A 22,321-nucleotide genomic window follows, 5' to 3' on the forward strand; every position below is an offset into this window, starting at 1 on the left:
ATGTAGTATATTAATATCCAACATGTATGTCATTTTAGATAATGGTAAGGTGGTGAGGTAAGTGGAATGAAGCCAGGAAATTCAGAGTTGCAGCTGACATTTCATCCTCTTCGAGGTTTGTGAAAAGGCCACAGCTAACTTTGCATTTCCCCAGGAAGGAGGGTGGAGGTTCTGTTGGTATCACACCCTGCACATTATTCAAACACAAGGTTGTTCATTTTCTCTTCTGTGCAGAGTGGTTACAGAAAGTGTGTCTCTGGCCAGCTTCATGCTGGCGTGCTACTATTCTGGTCCACGGCATGGGGGAAAGGGAGAGTACAGGTGTCTGCTCTGGGCTGAGAACAAAAGTGGACTTTCTCCTGACCCTCTATCCAAAATGGCTTCTGGCATTTGTTCTACAGAAAGGTTTTCAGTAAAGGAAGATGTGTTTCAAGGCCAGGAATTAGAAAGAATACCTAGATTTATGAGCCAGAAGACTTTCTTATCAGCTTTAGAGTATTGTGAGAATGTGATATGAAATCTGTTAAGTTTGGAGTGAGGTAAGTGAGGTTCAGCCTGGGACAGTTCTGAGTTACAGTTCATCAGTGGTAGAAACAGAATCCTGGAGTTGTGATGGCTCCTCCAGTACTCTGCGTAAACTTTACAGTTTTTAACCCAGAGCATAAGTTGGGTGAGATTTCATATGACCTGTTTCACATTTTATGCTTTTTATTTCACCAGAAATTGAAGACGTTAATGTAGGCAGTGGAGTCCAAGTGACCCAAGTTCTCATTGGAATTCCATCACTTACTAACTGGAAGATCCTGGCGATGTTAACTTCTAAATCTCAGTTCACTTGTTTGCTAAAAAAGGATAATAGTTCATTGAAGTGCTGTGGGAACTCAGTGTGGTAAAATGTGAAACGCTGTCCAAAGCCTAGCATACAGTGAGTGCTCAATAGATGATAGCTCTTTGGGGCCAGGTGCTATGCTATGCACACTGGAGACCTAAAGGAAAATAAGACATCATCTCTGAGTTCAAGTAACTTGCAGTGTAGTTAGCAAGACAGACATACAGGTAAATACAGATGAATAAAGCAGGGTGTGTTCAGTGAAATGCTAGCAGTGAAGTACATAAGGAGGGCAAACCGGAGTGATTTGGGAGGCCTTCAGAATGGGTTGTTTCACAGATTTTTGGAGATGAATGATAATTTTGAGGCAGGAAGGAATTTTTCAAGAAGAGAAAAGAATATACCGTAGGCTAATGTATGAAATAATTTAACATCAACATGTTAATACTGACATAGAGGCACAATTGGCTTGCAGTGCTATGGTCTAAAGTGTATACATAGAAGAGCCAGAGAGGGGGCCATATTCTAAATGGCTTGGAGGCTATTCTGTGTGAGTATGGGTCAATACTGAAAAATTCTTAAGCTGTAAAATAATGTGGTAGTATTTACATGTAAAGAGTGCTCTGTGGACAAGTGGAAGATGTATTGGAGGAGGGGAAGCATAGGGGTGGTGTAAAATATTGGAAGCCTCGGGTCTGGCTTGGGTGACTGGACCCTGCCACCCAGTAGAATTTGAGATATTTTGGGTTGGGTAACCGGATGGCTGGATCATCAATATCATTTTAATTATATTGGCAACTTTAAAACATTTTATGAGAAAGGAAAATATTTTCAACTTTTTCTGACATTGGTCAGCTCATTATTTTTTGTCTGAGCAAAACTGCTCTTTCCAAGAATTACCTTTTAAACAAAGGGATTAGGTCTTTTCCACTGAAAAGTTCTTTCTAATGTAAGAATTCAAGCCTTATAGGCATTTCTTCATGAATGTTCTTTTCTTACCATTTGTTCTTGTTGTTTTTCTTGTGTCTAATGCGAACAGTTCTGAAAACAGTGATTTTGCTATGTACCCTTAAAACCTATCAAGAGAATGGTGATCACTTCACAAGATATACACATATCAAAACATTACATTGTATACCTGAAACTAATATAATATATGCCAATTATAACTGAATTAATTCATATTATTTATAAAATAAAATAGCCAACTAGAAAATAAAAACCCTACCAAGAGAGTTTCTTATGATTTCAGTGTTTTAGGAAAATCATTGTATGAATGAAGACTCTAAACTTTTCTATGAGTAAAAATAAATAAATCTTAATCTTATAATGTAGATATAGAAAAGCTACTTCCTAAATGCTTGTGTTTTTCAACTTGAAATAGTATAACAATACTTCAAAGTGCATATTTTGACAAAGTTCACTCAGGTTCATTTATTTCTTTAAATTAAGAAGTATATCATTCTTATAGAAGGGAATATAGAGTTTATTGGTACATTTTAAACAATCAAGTAAGGAGACATCCACATTTCTTCTACTGACCTCAAGAACCTTATCTATCTACTCTTGAGACTCAGATGTATCTCTCTCCTAGAGCACATTTTCCTCTCCTCAAATACTTCCCTGGATTTTGAGATAATTACTCTCTTGCCTTTGCTTAGTTTTACTACATATGTATATATCCTTAAACAATACACGATATTGTTTTAACCTTTACATAAGTAGAACTATACTATATTGTGACCTGCTCCTGCCAAAACATTATGTTCTGAGATTCACCCATATTGATGTGTATAACTTAGTTCATTCATTTTTATTGTTGTATTATGTTTTATTGTACTTATTATACTACAATTTAACCATTTCACTGTTGAAAGGCCCTGAATTTTTTCATGTATATGGAAACCTAATTGGCCTCCTTGTTAATAAAAATAATTTGTAGGAGCACCTGGGTGGCAGTCAGTTGAACATCTAACTCTTGGTTTCAGCTCAGGTCTGATCTCAGGAATGTGAGATGGAGCCCCTCCTGGGACTTCATGCTCAGTGCAGAGTCTGCTTAAGTTTCTCCCTCTTCTTCTGCCCCTTCCCCCTCAAATAAATAAATAAATCTGTTTTTTTTTAAGGTTTTATCTATTCATTTCAGAGCGAGAGAGAACACGAGCAGTGGGGAGAGGCAGAGGGAGAGGGAGAAGCAGACTCCCCGCTGAGCAGGGAGCCCGACACAGGGCTCAATGCCAAGACCTGGAGATCATGACTGGAGCCAAAGGCAGACACTTAACCATCTGAGCCACCCAAGTACCCCTAAATAAATCTTTTTAAAAATAAAATTAAAGTAAAAATAATTTGTAGATTCTATAGGGTTTTCTATTTAGATTTAGATCATCAGTAAGAAATGATAGCTTAGGGTTTCTTTTTTCCTTTCCAATTTATATAATGTTAATTTCTTTTTCTTGTTTTATTGAGCTGGCTGGAATCTACACTGTTAAGTAGAAGTGGTAATAGCAAATGTTATCTTTTCATTGACTTTATAGGCAATAACTTAAAAGCTTTACCCTTGAGTATGATGTTTGATATAGGATTATTTTGTGATACCCTTGACCCATTAAAGAAGTTTCTGTTCCTTATTTACTAAAAGTATTAATCATGAATAGTTGCTATATTTTCTTGAATGCTTTTTCTGCATCCTTTGAGATAGGCATGTGTTTTCTATTTTAATCTGCTAACGTGATAAATAACTGATACTGAAACAACCTTGTATTATGGGAATAGCTCAAACTTAGACAAGTTATTTTTCTTTACTGATTACTGGATTTCAACTACTCACATTTTGTTTAAGACTTTCGCATTTATACTTACAAATAAAATTGTTCTCTGTTTAGTTTTTCCTTGGGGTCTGTGAATTTTCGTTTTATGTGTTTTGAAGATGTTGTGAGGCATATTATATCTTCCTGGTGAATTAAATATATTTATTAGTATGTCATGACCCATTTAGTCTCTTTGCCTAAAATTAATTTTGTATGGGTTTAATTTAGCTACACCAGATTCCGGGTTAGTATTTGCCTGCTAATACTTTTCTCCACTTTGCTTTTTTCAAGGATGCAAAAGGTTTTAAATGTGTCTTTTGTAAATCATGTAACTGGGTTCTGTTCTATCAGCTTTATTAAGGTGTAATTTCTATACAATAAAAACTCACACATTTCAAGTGTACAGTTTGATGAATTTTGACAAGTGTAACCACCACCACAATAAAGATACAGATCATTTCCATCACACCAGAAAGCTCCTCATGCCCTTTTGCAGTCAGGTTCTTTCCCTCACCTCTGGCCCCAAGAAACCACCGAGCTGCTTTTATCACTAAAGTATTATCTTCTCTAGAATGTCATATAAATAGGATCAGTTCAGCAGGTAGTCTGTGGTGTTTGACTTCTTTCATTTAGCATCATGCTTTTGAGATTCATCCATGTTGTAACATGTATCAATATCTGATTCCTTTTTATTTTTGAGTATCATTCCACTACATGGATATACCACAATTTGTTTCACCATTCACCCTTTGGACATTTGGGTTTTTCCAGTTCTGGGGCTCTTATAAATAAAGCTTCTATGAACATTCACATCCAAGTGCTTATGTAAACATGTTCTCTGTTTTTTAATTCAATCAGACAGTCTTTGTCTTTTAACCAGAAGATATACTACATTTCTGTTTAGTAGATTGTATCAGTTACATTTGTGTTTTCAAACAAAAAATAATCATGTGTTTGTATTCACTTTAACCATCTTCTTTTTTGCTTTCTAATTGTCCTACTTTTCCTGTGCTTTATTTTTTTCTTTGTTGCCTTCGTTTGGTTTAGACGAGATTTTGCTTTGTTTTGGTTTTTACAATTCTACGTTATTTCTTCTACTAGTTTGGTAGTTGTACACACTATTCTCTTTCACTGCTTACCTTCAAGATATTAGCATCCTATTTAACTTAATGAAATCTTACACTACACAGTATCTTCCCTCTTTTCCCCAAACAATTCAGGAATCTTAGAATTCTTGAATCCTAATCATTCTTTTTAATCTAATGTGCCACTGCTAACCAGTTTTCAATTTTATCCTTATTTTTAAAAAGATTTTATTTGAGGGCAGCCCTGGTGGCGCAGCGGTTTAGCGCCGCTTGCAGCCCAGGGCGTGATCCTGGAGACCTGGGATCGAATCCCACGTCAGGCTCTCTGCATGGAGCCTGCTTCTCCCTCTGCCTGTGTCTCTGCCTCTTTCTTTCTCTCTGTCTCTATGAATAAATAAATAAAATCTTAAAAAAAATAGGAATTAAAAAAAAAAAGATTTTATTTGAGAGACAGCGCAAGCAGGCAGAGTGGCAGAGGGAGAGGGAGAGAGGCTGACTCCCTGCTGAGCAGGGAACCTGATGTGGAGCTCTATCCGGGGACCCTGAGATTATGACCTGAGCTGAAGGCAGACACTTAACTGACTGAGCCACCCAGGTGCCCCTTTATCCTCATTTTGTATTAGACATTATTATAGTTTGCATATAGTCAGCATTTGTTTTAGACAGCCCATACTTATTTCAATTTAGTCATATGTTTACTATTTTATTTACTTACCATCCCCTTTCTGTCAAATCTCTTGCTTTTCTCTGAAATATGTCATTTAGAAGTTCTTATAATGAACGTTCTTTGGAAATAAACCCTGTTTTTTGTTAGAATAAAAATGCCTTTATTTGCTTTTTGGTGAAACATAGTTTTGCTGAGTATACAGTTCCATGTTTAGTATTATTTTCTCTCTCTGTTATAAATACATCGTCCCCAGATTTCTCTTCTTCTATTGAGAAATAAGCTTTCAGTTCAATAATCACTCACTTGTAGGTAACCTGCTATTTTCTCCAGCTGTTCTGAAGATCTTTTTTGATGATGGTGTTCTGGAGTTTTTACCAGGATTTATTTGGGTGAGGGTTTTTTGGGTTTTTTTTTTTATCATCCTTGGGATCCCTTTGGCTTCCTGAATTTGGTGATTGATAGTTCTGGAAAGTCAATTATTATCATTTTTTTTTCTTTTTCAGGCAAAGTTTATTAGTATTATTCTTCCTTGAGGTATAGTTGGCATACAATATTATATTAGTCTCAAGTAAACAACAAATGTAATCACTTCTAGTGCTGCACTTCCCTTTTTTTTTAAAGATTTATTTATTTATTATAGACATAGAGAGAGAGAGGCAGAGACACAGGAGGAGGGAGAATCAGGCTCCATGCTGGGAGCCCGACATGGGACTCGATCCTGGGACTCCAGGATCGCGCCCTGGGCCAAAGGCAGGCGCTAAACCACTGAGCCACCCAGGGATCCCCTGCATTTCCCTTATTCTCTGTATTTGCCTTCATACTCTATGCTCCCTAACTTTTAATCTTTAATATTTTCCTCTTTTTTTTTCTATCTCTATTTAAGATTATATATAATTTCTTTATATCTATCTACCAGATCGTGATTCCTTTTCAGCTATATCTAATTTGGTATTGGACTCACCCTTTGAATGTCTAATTATGATTGTTATATTTCATTTCTAGAAGTTATTTTTGGTTCTTTCCCAAACCTGCCTAGTCAGATTTGGTATCTTACTCCTTTTTTCATATTTTAAGATCCTTTCTTTCTCTTTAGGCACTAAACAAATCTGTCTTATATTTTGTGTCTGATACATCCAATATCTAGCCTTTGAGGGTTTGACTCTACAGTTTGTTTTTTCTTATTATTCTTATTCGTGACAACTTTCTTATTTGTGTGTTTTGTACTTTCTGACTGTGAACTCAATCACTTGGAACTCTATGAAAATTCTTTGAACTTGGATTTAGAGTTCATTATTCTAGAGAGCTTTACATTTGCTTCTATTGTGTGTTTGAGGGCACTGCCACCCTAGGATTTTTTACTCTAATTGTTCATGTTTAGGAAAGGACATACAAGTTCTGATCCCAAGCAGTGCAAGAGTGGGTTTGGGATTTTTCCGAGGAAACTTTTTCCTTTGTCCCTTCTCCTGCTGTCACTTAAGCTTATCCTTTCTTTCTTCTGTTCCTGGGACATTTTCTTTAACCTTACCCCACTGAGGATTTTTATCTTTCAGACATGTGAACATTAGGTTTGTCTCCTGTCCCATAGACTTCTTGTCTCTTAAAACCTCCACCAGGGATTGGCTTATGTCTCCAGGGTACATATCTAACTAGCTTCTAGTCTTCTCATCATTTTTTACCTTTAAAAATTACTATTACTTTCTCAAAGTTTAGCCATGATTTTAGAAAAGATTTATTTGTTTATTTTAGGGAGTGCCGAGAGGAGCACAGGGAGAGAGGACCTTAAGCAGACTCCATGCTGAGCATAGAGCCTGACATGGGGCTGGATCTCACTACCCTGAGATCATGACCTGAGCCGAAACCAAGAGTTGGCCAGTTAACCAACTGTGCCATTCAGGTGCCGCTAGCTATGATTTTTTAAAAATATTTTTTTAATGCTCACTTCAGCATTTTTAGGTGTTCTACGTGGATTTTCCATACTTTGACAATCAGAAGGCTTCTTTACCTGAAAGATAAAATGTTTCCCACAGGGAAGCAATAAAAAGTTGGTTAGGTCATGGGCGCCTGGGTGGCTCAGTTGGTTGCACATCCAGTTCTAGGTTTCAGCTCAGGTCATGATCTCAGGGTCATGAGATTGAGCCCTGTGTCAGGCTCCTCACTCAGCACGGAGTCAGCTTGTCCTTCTTCTTCCTCTGCTCCTCCCCACCTCTACTCTCTCTTTCTCAAATAAATAAATAAAATATTTGTAACTGGTTAGATCCTTGTAATTTGTGGATTTTACTATAATCAAAGGTTGACTCTTGACTTCGATTTTCACCTCCAAAAAAAAAAAGCGGTTGATTTGTATAAACATTAATGTTCATTTTTAAAAGATTTTTCTCATCTGTGGCCCTCTAAAATGGAATTATGAAAGATCTTTAAGAATTAGTCACTCATGGGACACCTGGGTGGCACAGACTGTTAATTAGGCATCTTACTCGGTTACAGCTCAGCTCCTGATCTTGGGATCATGAGATGGAGTCTGCATTGGGTTTTGCACTTAACACAGAGTCTGCTCGAGATTCTCTCTCCCTCTCCCACTGTCCCTCCTGCTCGTTCTCTCTCTCTCTCTCTCTCTCTCTCTCATAAATAAATAAATCTTAAAAAAAAAAAAAGAATTAGTCACTCATTCACTTACTTTCAGCAAGTATTGTTGCACCCCTACATTTTGCCAGGTTGTTTTAGTTCTTTTAGGTCATGGGGACATATCAGTGATTAAATAGACAAAAATTCCTACCCTTGTTGAGTTTACATTCTACTTGGAGGAGATAAACAATTAACAAGGTAAGTAGGCAAAGTATGTGGTATGTTAAAAGGTAGTTCGTGCTGTAGGGAGTAATTAGGCAGGGAAAGGAGAATTGGAAGATCTTAATCTTCATTTTGGGAAGACTATATTTAAGACTGTTGGTTCCATTCCAATTAAAGTTCATGGAAGAAGTTACTTTAAGCATTCCACTACTGCAGCATTGTTAATTCTAACTTAAATTTCTAAAGGTTAAGTTGAGATTGACATATACATTTATAGACATTCATAGATTAGAAAAATAAGTTGTTTTTTTAATAATTCTGTGGGCACTTCTTTAGTAAGAAAGTAAATGATTAGAAAACATGGACTACAATAAAACTTCAACACCAAAACTTTAAAAATCCTTAGGTTTTAAAAATAGCTTTAAACTGGAAAAGTTTCCTTTGTCCCCATCAACCCCCATAAAGGATAAAACAAACAAAACACTCACCAACAACTAATTACAAAGGAAGCTAAATATCTGTTATACTACTCATTTGGTTCTGAAAGTACCAATTGGTGAAGTTATAAAAGGCCATTCATTTCTTTAGCGCAGAAACTGACAAGCAGGGCAGAAGTAACCAGAAGGGAACAAAGAGAGTAGTAGAGACCTTTAAAGACAGTGGCAGTGGATACTGGGGTGAATAGCAGCAGGCACTTTTTCTAAAGGAGCACCATTAATCCTGAGACTGAAGCTCTGTAGACCAAGAGTAAAGCACCATTTGCAGCTCAGCTTCCACAAGGGCATGAGCATGCTCTGTTATAGGCACATCAGCTGAGGGACAGAGTCTCTTGTGAAACAGTTGTAGTGACTACCTATAGGAAGCAGGGTGAATGTCTAGGTCAGTGTCTTCACATTGGGGTCTCCATCGATCCTATCTGTGTAAGTATCAGGGAAGGGTTCAGAATACTAAGAGTTATTGCAGAAGGTCATTCAAGAGTGAGTTTTCCATCATTACAGCATCATCCAAGATTTTCCTTTTTTTTAAGGTCTTGTCTTGTCATACATGACCTGTGGGTTTGGTTTTTTTTAATTGAGGTAAAATTTTGGTATATAGCATATTAGTTTCAAATGTATAACATATTAATTCAATTTTTGTATACACTACAAAGTGGTCACCACAATCAGTCTGGTCACCATTTGTCACCATGTAACTGACCCCCTTCACCCATTTCACCTACCCCCAACCCCTTCCCTCTGATAACTTATAGTCTGTTCCCTATGAGTTTTGTTTTGTTCATTTGTTTTGTTTTTTAGATTCCACATATAAGTGAAATCATATGGTATTTGTCTTTCTCTGTCTGACTTACTTCACTTAAGTGTAATGCCTTCAAGGTCTATCCATGTCATCTCAAGTGGCAAGATTTCCTTCTTTTTTATGGCTGAGTCATATTCCATTGTATATGTGTGTGTCTGTGTGTATATATATATATATATATATATATATATATATATATATATATGGTGTATATATATATCATATCTTCTTCACCCATTCATCCATTAATGGACACCTAGGTTATTTCCAATCAAGACTTTCAATTTCCAATGTTGTTTATGCCTAGACTTTTCTAAGAGTAAAAAATTGAGAATGGAATATCTATCTGTTTTTAGGATTAAAAAAAACTTTTCACAGTGAGAAGAGACAGCAGTATAAACCAGGAAGGGCTCGTCACCAGATACTTAATTAGCTGGCACATTGATTTTGGAATTCTCAGCCTCCAGAATAATAAGAGATAAATGTTTGGTGTTTAAACCAAAGGGGAAAAAAAACTTCTGAACTATGTAAATCACTTTAATGGTTTTTCTCATTGTAAAAAGTAACAGATGGTTATTGGGAAAAGGTTCAGAAAATCCTTTTTTTTTTTTTATATCACCCGTAACCTGAGAGAAAGCAGCTGTTAATATTGTTATATATCTGCAGTTCCCAAGCTGTGTGCCAAGGTGCTCTGGGGCACCACAGCAAATTTATGAGGTTGCCACAGGTTATTTTCCATCAAGGGAAAGACATCTGTCCAACACCATTAGAGGTATAATTCGCAGTTTCAACATTAAGATCATACTACATTCCTTTTGATGACATAGTATCTTTGCAAAAGCGGGTTTCCAATGGTTGCTAAGTTTTTAATGATAAAAAGTGAGTACGATGTGAAAACCAACATGAAACAGGAAATGAGGGAAATGGGGTTCAATCTGATTCCAAGATCTGAAGTTACGCATTACCCAACAGGTGCACACATTCTATTAATAAATTATTAAGAGGTGATTTAAGAAGGAAAAAATAGTATTTTTCTTCTAATTTATGTGTGTCATTTTTTTTAAATAGCTACTAAGTCATTATGACATAAATACTTAAGTTGTTTGGACCTAACTACTTAACAGACAACACTGTTAGAAATTTGTTTTGGCCTGGAGGCACTGTCAAAAAAAATTACTGAGACTGTAATAGCTTCCAGAATTGTTTGGGAACCTCTAATGTATATCTTTCCAGAATTTTTCCTATGTATACCATATGTATTTTTGAAACCTTTTATTTTTCACTTAATATATAGTGGAAATCTTTGTGTTTTAATTAATGTAGGTCTGCATCATTATTTTACATTTTTAATGGCAGAATAGTTTCCTGTTGTTTGACTCTATTATTTTATTAACCAGTTCCCTAGATTGCTAGAAGTTTAGCAAAACTTTATTTTTGTAATCAGTGGTACTGTCAACCTCTTTGCACACTCTCTTTGTTTACATACCCAATGTTTTCCTTAGGCTAGATTCCTAGAAAGCAATTTGGTGGGCCAAAGAATATATACTTTCTTATGCTTTGATGTCCAGAAAGTGCACCAAATTATCCTTTCAAAGAGATTTTGCTAATTTCATTCTAAGAACAGTTTGTAAGAATATCTCAGCAAAAAAAAAAAAAAAAAAAGTGAAACATTGGAGAACTCCCCACCCTTGTGAATTGGTCAAAAGTGTTCTTCTCCCCCAACCATCAAGTAAATTTAAGTGCCAGTGAGAAAGCTGGGGAAGTATATCCTGGCCCCGAGCTCTTGGGAGCTTCTACAGGCTGAAGCTCCAGCTAAGTCACAGGTAGCTGATAGCAACATCGAAGCAGATACCCACTTAGAGAACAGGAAAATCATTTGTCAGGAAATTTCTCTAGCCCTTGGTCACTAACTAGTTTTTCTTTTTTTAAGATTTTATTTATTTATTCATGATAGACATTGAGAGAGAGAGAGAGGCAGAGACACAGGCAGAAGGAGAAGCAGGCTCCATGCCGGGAGCCCGACACTGGATTCGATCCTGGGACTCCAGGATTGTGCCCTGGGCCAAAGGCAGGTGCTAACCTCTGAGCCACCCAGGGATCCCCCACTAACTAGTTTTAAAACAACACTGTGCTCCCCTAGAAAGTCATTCTACACTGCGTAGCTTTCACCCTACCTCTGTGAGGGAGAGGCAGATGATCAAAATAGAAGTTGACATCAGAATTTTTTTGAGAGGACAGATTTGAGAGTCAACTGGAGTGTTTTCTTTTCCATGGTCCTCAGCGCATATATTTTCATCTGTGATCACATATGTATCACATTTTGAACTACATTCCATTTATACACATGAGCTGGTATTTTCAAGTGTAAGTTATCAAGAAAAAAAGGTATATTATGTGCTGAGGTTCTGATCATAGACAGTCAAAGATACATGGTATATTTTGGAAATATTTCTATTTTTAAGAAGACTCTGGAACCTATCAGCTCTCTGGGAAACTAAGCTGTATGGAAGCTCATTCCTGAGTTATCGTGAATGGCTAAGATTTCTTTTGTAATTTCACATATAATTATGTATTGTGTATTACATTAGGTAATACGTATTTCTTTCTGCATGTGACTGTAGTATATTTTAAAATACAGATACCTTTGACCTTGATTTATAAAATTTTTAAGCAACTCAATTTTATAATTTTTTTTTTTTTAATTTATTTATGATAGTCACAGAGAGATAGAGAGAGAGGCAGAGACACAGGCAGAGGGAGAAGCAGGCTCCATGCACCGGGAGCCCGACGTGGGATTCGATCCAGGGTCTCCAGGATCGCGCCCTGGGCCAAAGGCAGGCGCCAAACCGCTGCGCCACCCAGGGATCCCTCAATTTTATAATTTTTTAAAGATTATTTATTTATTTGAGAGAGTGCACAGAGGGAGAGGGAGAAGCCGACTTGCTACTGCACAGGGAGCCCAATGCAGGGCTGCGTCCCAGGATTCTGGGATCATGACCTGAGCCAAAGGCAGATGCTTAACTGACTGAGCCACCTAGGCACCCCTCAATTTTATAATTTCACAAACAGTCTTATTAAAACAGCACTCTAGATTAAAGCTGTTTTAAAAAGTAGTGCTTAACTGATTCTGAAAAGGTAGATGGATTCTTTTAGGCATTCACACTTTTCTCTTTTCAAAATTGAAGTAAAAATTAGACAAGATATTAAGCAAGATGATCCTGCTAAAAGCAGAAAATCTCAGACATTTTGGTAGAGGAAATAAATCAGTATTGTAAATACTCATCACTTCATTGCCTTTACCTGTTGCCTTCGATATATAGCACTAAAAAGCCATTTTCACTTATATCAGAAGAAGTAAAAAGGCCGCTGTGGTATGTTTATCAAACAATTGCAGCATGGAAGCCCTTTCCTTTTTTTGTAGTTGGAGAATATCTGTTGGAAGTCTCCATGTGACTCTACTGCCACCAGATACTTCCTTTTAAATCCTCACTAGAGAATTCTTCGAAGCCTGGTGTGTATGTGTGTCATCTTTAGAGATCTTGATTGTATTAAGAAAGAGGTGACTTGCTGGCCTTTATTTGTGACTGGTGTACTTAAGAAAAATAAGCTTTTCAGGAACTTAGGAGAATTTGGAGGCCATATCAGTGTATTTTACTTAACTATCATGGTGATCTTTTATTATTTTCTTAAAAACAACTACAGATCTGTTTTCAGAGCACTGGACACGTTTACAGATTTAAGAAACGTGCCAAAAAGTGTATTGTAGTTATATAACCCTTGTCTGTCATGCCCAGAGGAGTGTTCCTTCAAAATAAAAGAATGGGCAGCATCAGTGATGTGTGGCTAGCTCCTCAACCCTCCAGGTTTTAAGTACAGCATTCCATGATCATTCTTTGCTTTCTTGTCCTAAGGAAATGAAAATCCATATTAATGGACGGATCTCTGGTCTCTGAATTTTTTGAGATAACGAGGAACATTATTTCTTTTAACCCACACCATTTTTATCAGATCTCCACCAAATTAATAAACCTTCTAAGAGATAAGAGCATCAGTAACTTAAATAAATCTGTGCTCCCCTCATTCATTTATTCAGCAAACATTTATTGAGTTTCACTAGTTCTGGGCTCCCGAGGTGAACAGAACAGATATGGTCACCAGCCTTACGAAGTTTGTGATTGAATCAGGAAGGTTTTGAGAAAGCTAGTGTCTGAAAATTAATGAGGCACTGCTGTAGTGGGGATTCAGGAAATCTTTTGGAGCAGAGTCCCTGTGCTGAGCCCCAGGCTCAGAGAAGCTTCCCTAAGGAACTTCTGGTTGGTCTGAATCTTAAAGGATGAGTAGAAGTTAGAGTACTCATACAGTGAAATCCAAGTAGAGAAAATTTATCTGGCCAGATACTTCACTTCTTCCAGTATACATTTTCAGACCTGTAACCATCATCCAGGTGTCGATTGTTACTATAGCCTAGTTGCACAATGCCTTCAAATGGTTCCAGAGGGATCCATCATGTCGGCATGATGGTCCACTAACCATTACTGGACTTTGATCTGTTACTTCTAGCAATTGAAGGGTGAGATTTTAAACATTCTCAGTCTTTTCTTTCTTTTGGAATAATGCCAATGTTACCTAGATTTAACTTGATTGATTTTTGAGTCAGCCCTTGGATGACTTTTTAATCAGTTGAATAACTATGCTAATCATGATGCTTTATAAATAAGCACATGTGCACTTTATTGTTTATATTTATTGAAAATAAATTCAGAAGTTGGTCATCTGTGCTTGGGGCAAATCATGAGTGGTGGTAACAGTCTTTCCATTTGTAAGATTTGATTAACAGTAGTCATGTTACCTACTAAGCATTAAATAGTTAACGTTTATGAAATGCTTCTGTTTCCTTAGAAAAATGTAATTATTGAGGCTATTGATATGATATGAAGATCATTAGTACTGATCACACATAAATACAACTGCACAAAAGATCACATTTTCATACAAATCATGACTTAACCTGGCTTAATTTTTTTAATCCCAAACGTTCATTGCAAGTTTTTTGGGGACACAGACCTTCAAAGATACTTATTTTGTTTCCTCCCAGCTAGGACCATCCTAATGTCAAAGGGCTGTGTGATAATTTGGCCTCTTCTGGTGAAAGCCTGAGAACAGAAATCTTTCTCTCAGGATCAGTAAGTGGTTTGATTCAAGACTCCAACTTAGATTTTATCTCCATGAAGTTCCTTTGTCTCAAGAGAGAGCAAGTCTGAAGAACTGTAATCTGGCTGGAAATCGGGTGACCTTTTTGGAATGTGCACAGAAGCTTCTAATAAAGAGGTGGTGTTTGTCTAGGTATACTGACACTATGTTTTTGAAAAGTCTACAGTACAAAATTCCCATTTAATTTATTTTTAGCTTGAGTCTACTCTGCTAGTAAAAATAAGGCTATTTTTGTAAGTGCTGCTTCTAGTACTTACATCCACATTTTAAAAGAATTCACAGAAAACAGTCCATAATGATAACTGGGTGCAATGCCCAGATTGTTGCAGAATTATGTTTTAAATAAATCTTTGTATGATGGCTGCATTTCAGCTGTACCACAGGGTTCAGCTCACATGATACGTCCCCACACCACAGTCATACAGATGGGCTCATCATCCCCCACTTAAATTGCTTGACTTATTTAATTTGTGTATTTGTCCAGTGTGTGCATTCTGACCGTCCTTTATGCATTGTCTGCAGCCCTGAATAAATATCTATGATGACGGGCTGCCTTAAGAGGCAACGGACTGCTCTTTTAGGGAGTTGTGTGTTTCTATGGCAACTCCTTTTCTAAAACTTTGAATTTTATCCACATATATTTTACAGATACCAAAAACAAGCTTCTGTTTAATTTAGAGAAGCTTTGAGTTTTGAAGAAGAGGAAACTGTAGCTCATCTGCAGATGTCAAGAGCACGTACACTTTGTTTGAAGGCTCGTTGAAAAAAAATTGATTCTTTTTGTGCCAGACACTTAACCAAAGACCAATGTTCCATTCGGATAACCTTTTATTGTCAATTTTTTTCATGATTCTTAGGGCAAAAGTGAATATATAATGCAATTTGATAAAGCTGAAAAGGAACAAAGTAACCACTGTGTGTGTGTGTCTTCTGTCTGTCTCCACCTCTATCCCCTTTGCAGATTTGTACATTATAATGTTGCTAGCTCACTGGATTAAATTTGCTTTCACCATCCATTTCCTTTTCTCTGTGTTACTACAGTATGTATAGGCTCTCCGTTACAGCTACATCTGATCTAGAGAAAATAGGTTATGTCCCTATTTTGAAAGGAAGACCGTCTCCATGGTTCACTGCTTTGTGTTTGTTAGCAGTGGGATTCTGGAAGAGACACGGGCTATATTCCTGAATGATAAAATCCATGCATAGGGCCATTTCCTAAGTTTGTAGATAATTCAGACAAAGTAATTTGTGTAGTCTGTGAGGTTGGTGTGTATGAGTTTTACTTAGCTTTTAGTTGTCTGTGCTTTTAGGGTATTTTGTTTCTTATACTTTTGTGTATTTTCACCCTTTTTTTTTCTTTCTGAAACACAGATTCAGTTTTCTTAAAAATCAGATCAACTGTGTGGCTGGTGCTGTTTTGCGTTTTCCACATGTGTTAATTGTTCTGTTTTGTTTACTGTTTTTGCAGACCTGATTTGCCATGGTCCATGCCTTTCATTCTACTAGACCACATAGCTGATTTCTCAGTGGGAAAAGACTGCCTTTTCACCGGGTAATTAGTTATCTCATTTCAAAAGGGCCAAGTTTCTCTGAAATGACTTTGTCACACTTTAAATGTCTGCTTTGGAGGACAAGAATCCTTTTAGTTACATGCTTATCCATGTGGTAGAAGAAATGCATGGTTAGTCACCATGGAAATTCTTAAGTATTTGAAGGGCAAAAGATGGTTAATTAGACCATTTATACTCAACTATTGAGAGATTATGAGTTAGCTTATGGTGATAAGAAACCAGAGAAAGAGGTAATATTTTTTGGCCCCATAAGGAAGTGGTGGTGGTGTTTATTCCTCAAGCGTATTTTCATTTGCTGAGAGAGGATTCTGTGGCACTTTACCTTGAGTAATTTCTGTCTAATCTCTTGATAAGTAAGCAAGCACACCCCAGAAAGCACAGAAATAGACTGAATTTTGCAGTCTCACTCTTGTTACCTCTCCAAAGGTGTGAGGCCGGGGCCAGGGTAAGATTGCCCCTCAGCGGGGTCCCTCCATTCACTGTGCTTCCATATCTTCCTGCACCCTCTAGCTCAAGCACCCGGTCTTGTTACCATACCCCAGGAACCTCTGTCCAGGTCTCCGATCCCATTCAACCATGTCTCAGAGTCATAGGGCCCGTCTACATCCTTTACCTCACCCAGCGTCTTTCATGAATTCTTTCCTTTCCCAATCAGGTACAACTATGTGGTTTCCACTTACAACCCAGGTTCTAGGCTTGCCCGTGCCTCACCTCCCCAGCCCCACGCCCAGCCTTTCTTCCTGGGGTATACTCTTATGTGAAGTGACCAAAAGTATTCATTTTGAAAGGAGAAGGAATGGCCATTTGACATTCTCAGAGCCTCTGTGCACTCAGACACTTTAAAAGCCCCCTTTTGAGTCAAACTTGATGTAAACAAAAGGTCTAAGATTTTGAAAGTTTAAAAATATGAATTTTTTTTAAAGATTTTATTTATTTATTCATGGGAGACACAGAGAGAAAGAGAGAGGCAGAGACACAGGCAGAGGGAGAAGCAGGCTCCATGCAGGGAGCCTGACATGGGACTCGATCCAGGGTCTCCAGGATCAGGCCCTGGGCTGACGGTGGCACTAAACCACTGAGCCACCGGGGCTGCCCCAAAAATATGAATTTGTTAATATTTCCTTCCATTGTCTATAACTCATAGAGTCTGGCTGCCGTGAACCTCTTCACCTTCCTCCTGCTTTCTGCCTATCCTCCCTGTGTGTTCTCCATCGAGGGATGGTTTTTGGATGCGCCCTATTCCCTCCTTTCGCCTAACCATTCCATTTGCTCCCTCGGTCTGAAATGTTTCTCAATCCCCCATCACAACAGCTCCAGGGTCCCTTTTTCAGAGCTTTCCCCCCACCCCATTAACCAGAGCCCCCTGTTCTGCTTTCATGGCACCACACACCTTCTCAGCAGCACTTAGGGCAGTTGATGCTTCATCATTATTTTTGTGGTTATTTCATTAATGTCTGTCTCATCCACTAATCTCTAAATTCCTAGGAGCACGTAGTGCCTCTTTTCCATGTTTCCAGTGACCAGTACAGGAATGGACGTACGAGATCCTCAGTGAATATTGTTGAGTGAACATCCACAGATATCTCTGCCCACCCCCACCCACCGGTGGCCATTAGCCCCTTTCTTTTTAGCACAACTCTGTTTTGGCTGAAGTATTTACTTGCTTCTGGCTGCTCTCAGCAGCTGGCCCAAGCCTCGACCCCAGTTCTTGATCCAGAGGGTGAATTTTTGGTTAGTCTAAGCAAATCAAAATACAAAGATGGAGAGAACTTGGGTCCTTAATGATGTTGCGGAGGTGCTATAAATAAATCAGTCCTGGGACGGTTCTACCTCCAGGCAACTCGGTTGTATAAGCTAATAAATCCTCTTATTTGTTCAAGTCAATTCAGGTTTCTGTTCCTGAAGATGTCCTGAAACAGAATGTCATGAACGAATGAACACATGAATAAATGAATGACTTAATCTCACATCTTCACAAGTCCCATTGTAATTCAGTTTTCTCTCTCTTCATTTCTATAAACCTTTGGACTGCTGGTAGAGATGTTGACCAGTATTGAACCCAATGCTGAAATCCCAAGGACCTGCTATATGTTTTGAAAATTATTTCCTTCTACTAAATGCCCCATGCTCTGAACTTGAGCTCACATTCTTCTTCACCTCTCACCTTTTGGCTCCGCACTTTGTTCATAACTTTTTGGGGCGAGCTCTTCTCTGAGGAGGTTGAGAGTCAGATTAAGTCATACCCAGCAATTTCCTGTTTGTGAGCCTTGAAGCTCTTGAAGACTGCGGGCAGGTTTGACAGAACCTGTAGGTGTTTTCAGACGCTGAGCTGATTCATCCCCTTTGGTTGCTAATGCTCCTCAGCTACCATACTCATCTCTTCTCTCTGGATACTGTACAATTTCTCTTTGTGTGGGGATAAAATTCTCAAGACCTGCCCACTCCACACATTCTCTGTCTGGTCTGCATTTTGGTGAGTTGTGGTGTAGATCCCTCCTCCGTGGTTGTGGAATAGTTTCTATATAAGAGGGGAGTTTGGTTTGTTTCTTAGCATTTTTTGCGCAGACAGAACTTTGAATGATCCCTGTAAATCTAGGCTTTGTGTCTGCTGCCTTTTTTTCATAGACCTCCTCCATAACATAGGAAATGCAGGGTCTGAAATAAATACCCTCTGAAGTGCCTGCTTGTTTGGTAACAGAGACTTTGGAGTTCTCTCATTATTTACTTGATCTCTGGGCACTTTGGCAGTGAAGACCAGGCAGTCACTTCTTTCTCTAGATCACTTTGGCAGTGAAGACCAGGCAATCACTCCTTTCTCTAAAATGCTCCCCTGGTAATAAACCACAGGAGGTGGGTAGCTAGTTAAACAGTCTTGGAGAGTAATACTTTCAGCCATGCCATGTGAAAAACACATAATTTGTACTTGCTTTCTTATTCCAAGCTATGTATGATCCACTTTGGCCCACCACCCTGGGCAAGTGACACACTCGGATCAGAAAACAAAGTAGAGTGAGATACAGTGAAAGCATTTCTTAGGCCCAGGGAAGTGCCACATGAAAACATATTAATGTTATAAAGCTACCAAAGACAAACCCTTGTGAGGCATCTTTTCCTTCTGCTCAGTACTTACCTCAGTTTCCCTCTGTACACCCATAGAGATGCAAGAGCAGGTCATCAGCCTGGATCCACACATGCTAAAATCAGTTCCCCTGAAACCTTTGGAGTGAATCACCTCCTTCTGATAGCAGAACTGCCCCACCAACCTCTGAATTTGAAATTTTTTTTTAACTTTGGTGATTTCTATTGAAAAATGTATACTCTTTTCAGTTACCAGTGAGGCACTTCATTGTTATCTGAGAAAAGGGCTTTATATGGTATTGACACCTCATCCATGTCTCTTTCTGATTTGTCCACCAGCATTTTTGCACACCTGGAGTGTGCCACACACTGTTCTGGGTGCCTGGGCTACCTCTGTGAGCAAAGCATACAAAAGTTCCTGTCCTCTTGGAGTTTATATCCTATTGGGGGAGAACACAAAATAAGCACTGAACAAATAAGCAAATTATAGTATGTTAGAAGGTGAAAGTTGCTTTAAAAAGAAGAAAAAAGGACAGCAGGGTAAGAGGAATGTCAGTTTGGGGAGAGGGAGAGGTTGCAGTTTTAAGTTAGGTGGTCAGAGCAGGCCTCCTGTATTTCTAGTCTGTTGTTGTTAGAGTGTTGTAATGATTTAATATTGGAGATGAATCATCTGCATAAATTAAAGATGGTTGAAGTGAGTGGAGTTCAGCTGAAGGCTAAATCTAAGTGCTAAATGCTTGAGAAAGCATGGCAAGGTGCACTAGCCCTTGTCTGGCATTCTCAGGTTATCTATTCTTAGTGTAGTTTCCTTTTCCAAAAATAGTATTTATTTTATATAGTCTTCAAATGGAGCATATCTCTGACACCTACTGCCATGTGTTTATAGTTAAATATAACTGTCTTTCTTCTAAGACCAAGAGGTTCGTCCAAAATGTTTCCCTTTAAAAGTAGTAAGAGGGCTCCCCAAGTTGGCTTTCCAGCCCATAACAGTGATGGATTTTGCAAACCTCCTGGTCCAGCCATGTGGAAAAACCTAATGTTGTGGATAATTTTCCTCTTTAAACACGTGTTTTGTGTTTTGGTAGTGGCTGTTTGGGGCTTTTGTGTCTTAGGCATGGAGTTTATTATATCTATATAAATTACAGATCACAGACAACGCTTTCCAGAATAGTATTGTATGTATGATCTCCTTGTACAGTGCCCCCTTGCCCTGTGTCTGCTGTGTGTAGATGAGCCTCCTCCAAGTTCTGGAATTTTTGAATGTATATACCCTTTCCTTTGCTGACTCTTCTGTCCTCTCTTTTTCTGTATGCTGCCTTTCTTTCTCCTTGAAGTAGCTGACCCTTGGGAGGAAGTGGCATGGCTCTTCCCATTGTCTGAGCCTCTAGACTGAAGGCTCTCAGTGGGTCTCTCTTCAAGGGCCAGAACTATGTCAAAATAACACTCATTTTGCCTCCTGTCCAGAACTAGGATGGTGCTATTCGAAAGGTAGCTGGAGCTAGGACCATCAGAATGAATACATTCTAAGTGTTGACAGATGTCCTTTCCTTCTTCACCTATCATTCCCCATCACTCACTAGATTCGAAGCGTGGTGATCCATAGGAGAAGGGCTAGGGCGCTTGGAGAGAAGATCCTCCAGAGTGGATGGGCAGCTACCCTGGCTCGCTGCAAGGTCTTCAGGCTCTGAAATTGCCACTCATTATTCTGAATTGTGCAGTGCACTTGTCACTTCCTGGGATAGGGTGACCTTGAGAAAGTCACATACTCTCATTAGGCCCATTTCCTCATTTGTAAAGGGAGATTAGTCTCCAAATGACCTTCAACATTGCTTCCACATTAATGTTCTAATGTTCTTAAAGACATGATTTACCGTCCTTCTCTTGAAAGTTATCTTTTCAACGTGGTTGGGCTCTTCTACTTCCTTTTCTAATTGTCCCCCATGAGTTCATTTTATTCATTTCATTGTTTCTCCCCTGTATGCTTTATAACTCACATTCTCCCAACTTGTCACACATTTCTACCACTGGAACCTGTGATTGTACTCTGCAAATAGCTCTGGTTATTTCCTCCCGCACTCCCACCTGAAATACTGCTTTTGTATTGGCATTTCTGAGTGAGGAGGTGGGCTGTTGGGAAAAACATGTTGTAGCCCAAAGTCTCTATTTTAAAAGAGACAGAGAATGGAATTATACGTTCTTTTTAGGCTGTATAACATTCAATGACCACAATCAAAATAGATCAATATCCAGGCAGAAAAAAAGAAAAGAATTTTCTCATAGTATGAATCATAACACAAAAGCAGTTACAATACTTTAAACATAAATTGCGTAGTCTGTACCATGATTTTTCCAAAGTTGTCAACCTTGAGGAGGAAAATATATTCCAGTGGCTAAGAAAGCATTATTTTCCCTAAATTCCATAACATGAAGGGAGTGTTAGTTTTCCTTTGCTCAAGCCTCGTGCCTGGGAATTTTGAAATGATAGATTCAGGGGCACCTGAGTGGTTCAGTTGGTTGGTTAAGCATCTGTCTCTTGGTTTCAGCTCAGGTCATGATCTCAGGGTTGTGAGATCAGACCCTGCATTGGGCTCCACACTCAGAGGGGAGGCTGCTTCTCGCACTCTCCTCTGTCCCTTCCCCTGATCACACGTGCTCTCTTGCACATATGCAGTCTCTCTCTAAAATAAATCTTTAAAAAAATTTTTTTTAATGAAATGATTTATCTGTGGTATAATAATAAAGTTCCACAATAAGAATATCAACATGGAAAGAGATTGGTATAAATATATTATAGCACTTGAATTTTAAAGGTAAACCCTGTGTCAGGTTGCTTTTCCTTTAATTGCCATAATCTAAAATTTATCTATTAGTATTTCTTTTCTAATTGTTACCAGTATAATAAACATTGTTCTCTCTCTCTCTCTCTCTCTCTCTCTATATATATATATATATATATATATATATATATATATATATATATAGTATAATTTACTTCA

At 38.2% G+C, this 22,321-nt stretch overlaps 1 protein-coding gene across 7 annotated transcripts in view; it reads left to right on the plus strand.

Annotated features, from left to right (window-relative positions):
- Positions 1–22,321, plus strand: part of BACH2 (BTB domain and CNC homolog 2) — a 357,223-nt gene that overhangs the window by 124,892 nt on the left and 210,010 nt on the right. Inside the window, exon 3 of one of the 7 annotated variants that reach the window (XM_041766626.1) lies at positions 16,145–16,228. The exons of the other annotated variants lie outside the window; for them this stretch is intronic. The gene's annotated coding sequence lies outside the window, so the exon portion shown is untranslated. The remainder of the gene's footprint in view (positions 1–16,144; positions 16,229–22,321) is intronic. 7 annotated transcript variants of the gene reach the window in all.

Source organism: Vulpes lagopus, chromosome 1 (genome assembly GCF_018345385.1).
Source record: "Vulpes lagopus strain Blue_001 chromosome 1, ASM1834538v1, whole genome shotgun sequence".
NCBI lineage: Eukaryota > Metazoa > Chordata > Mammalia > Carnivora > Canidae > Vulpes > Vulpes lagopus.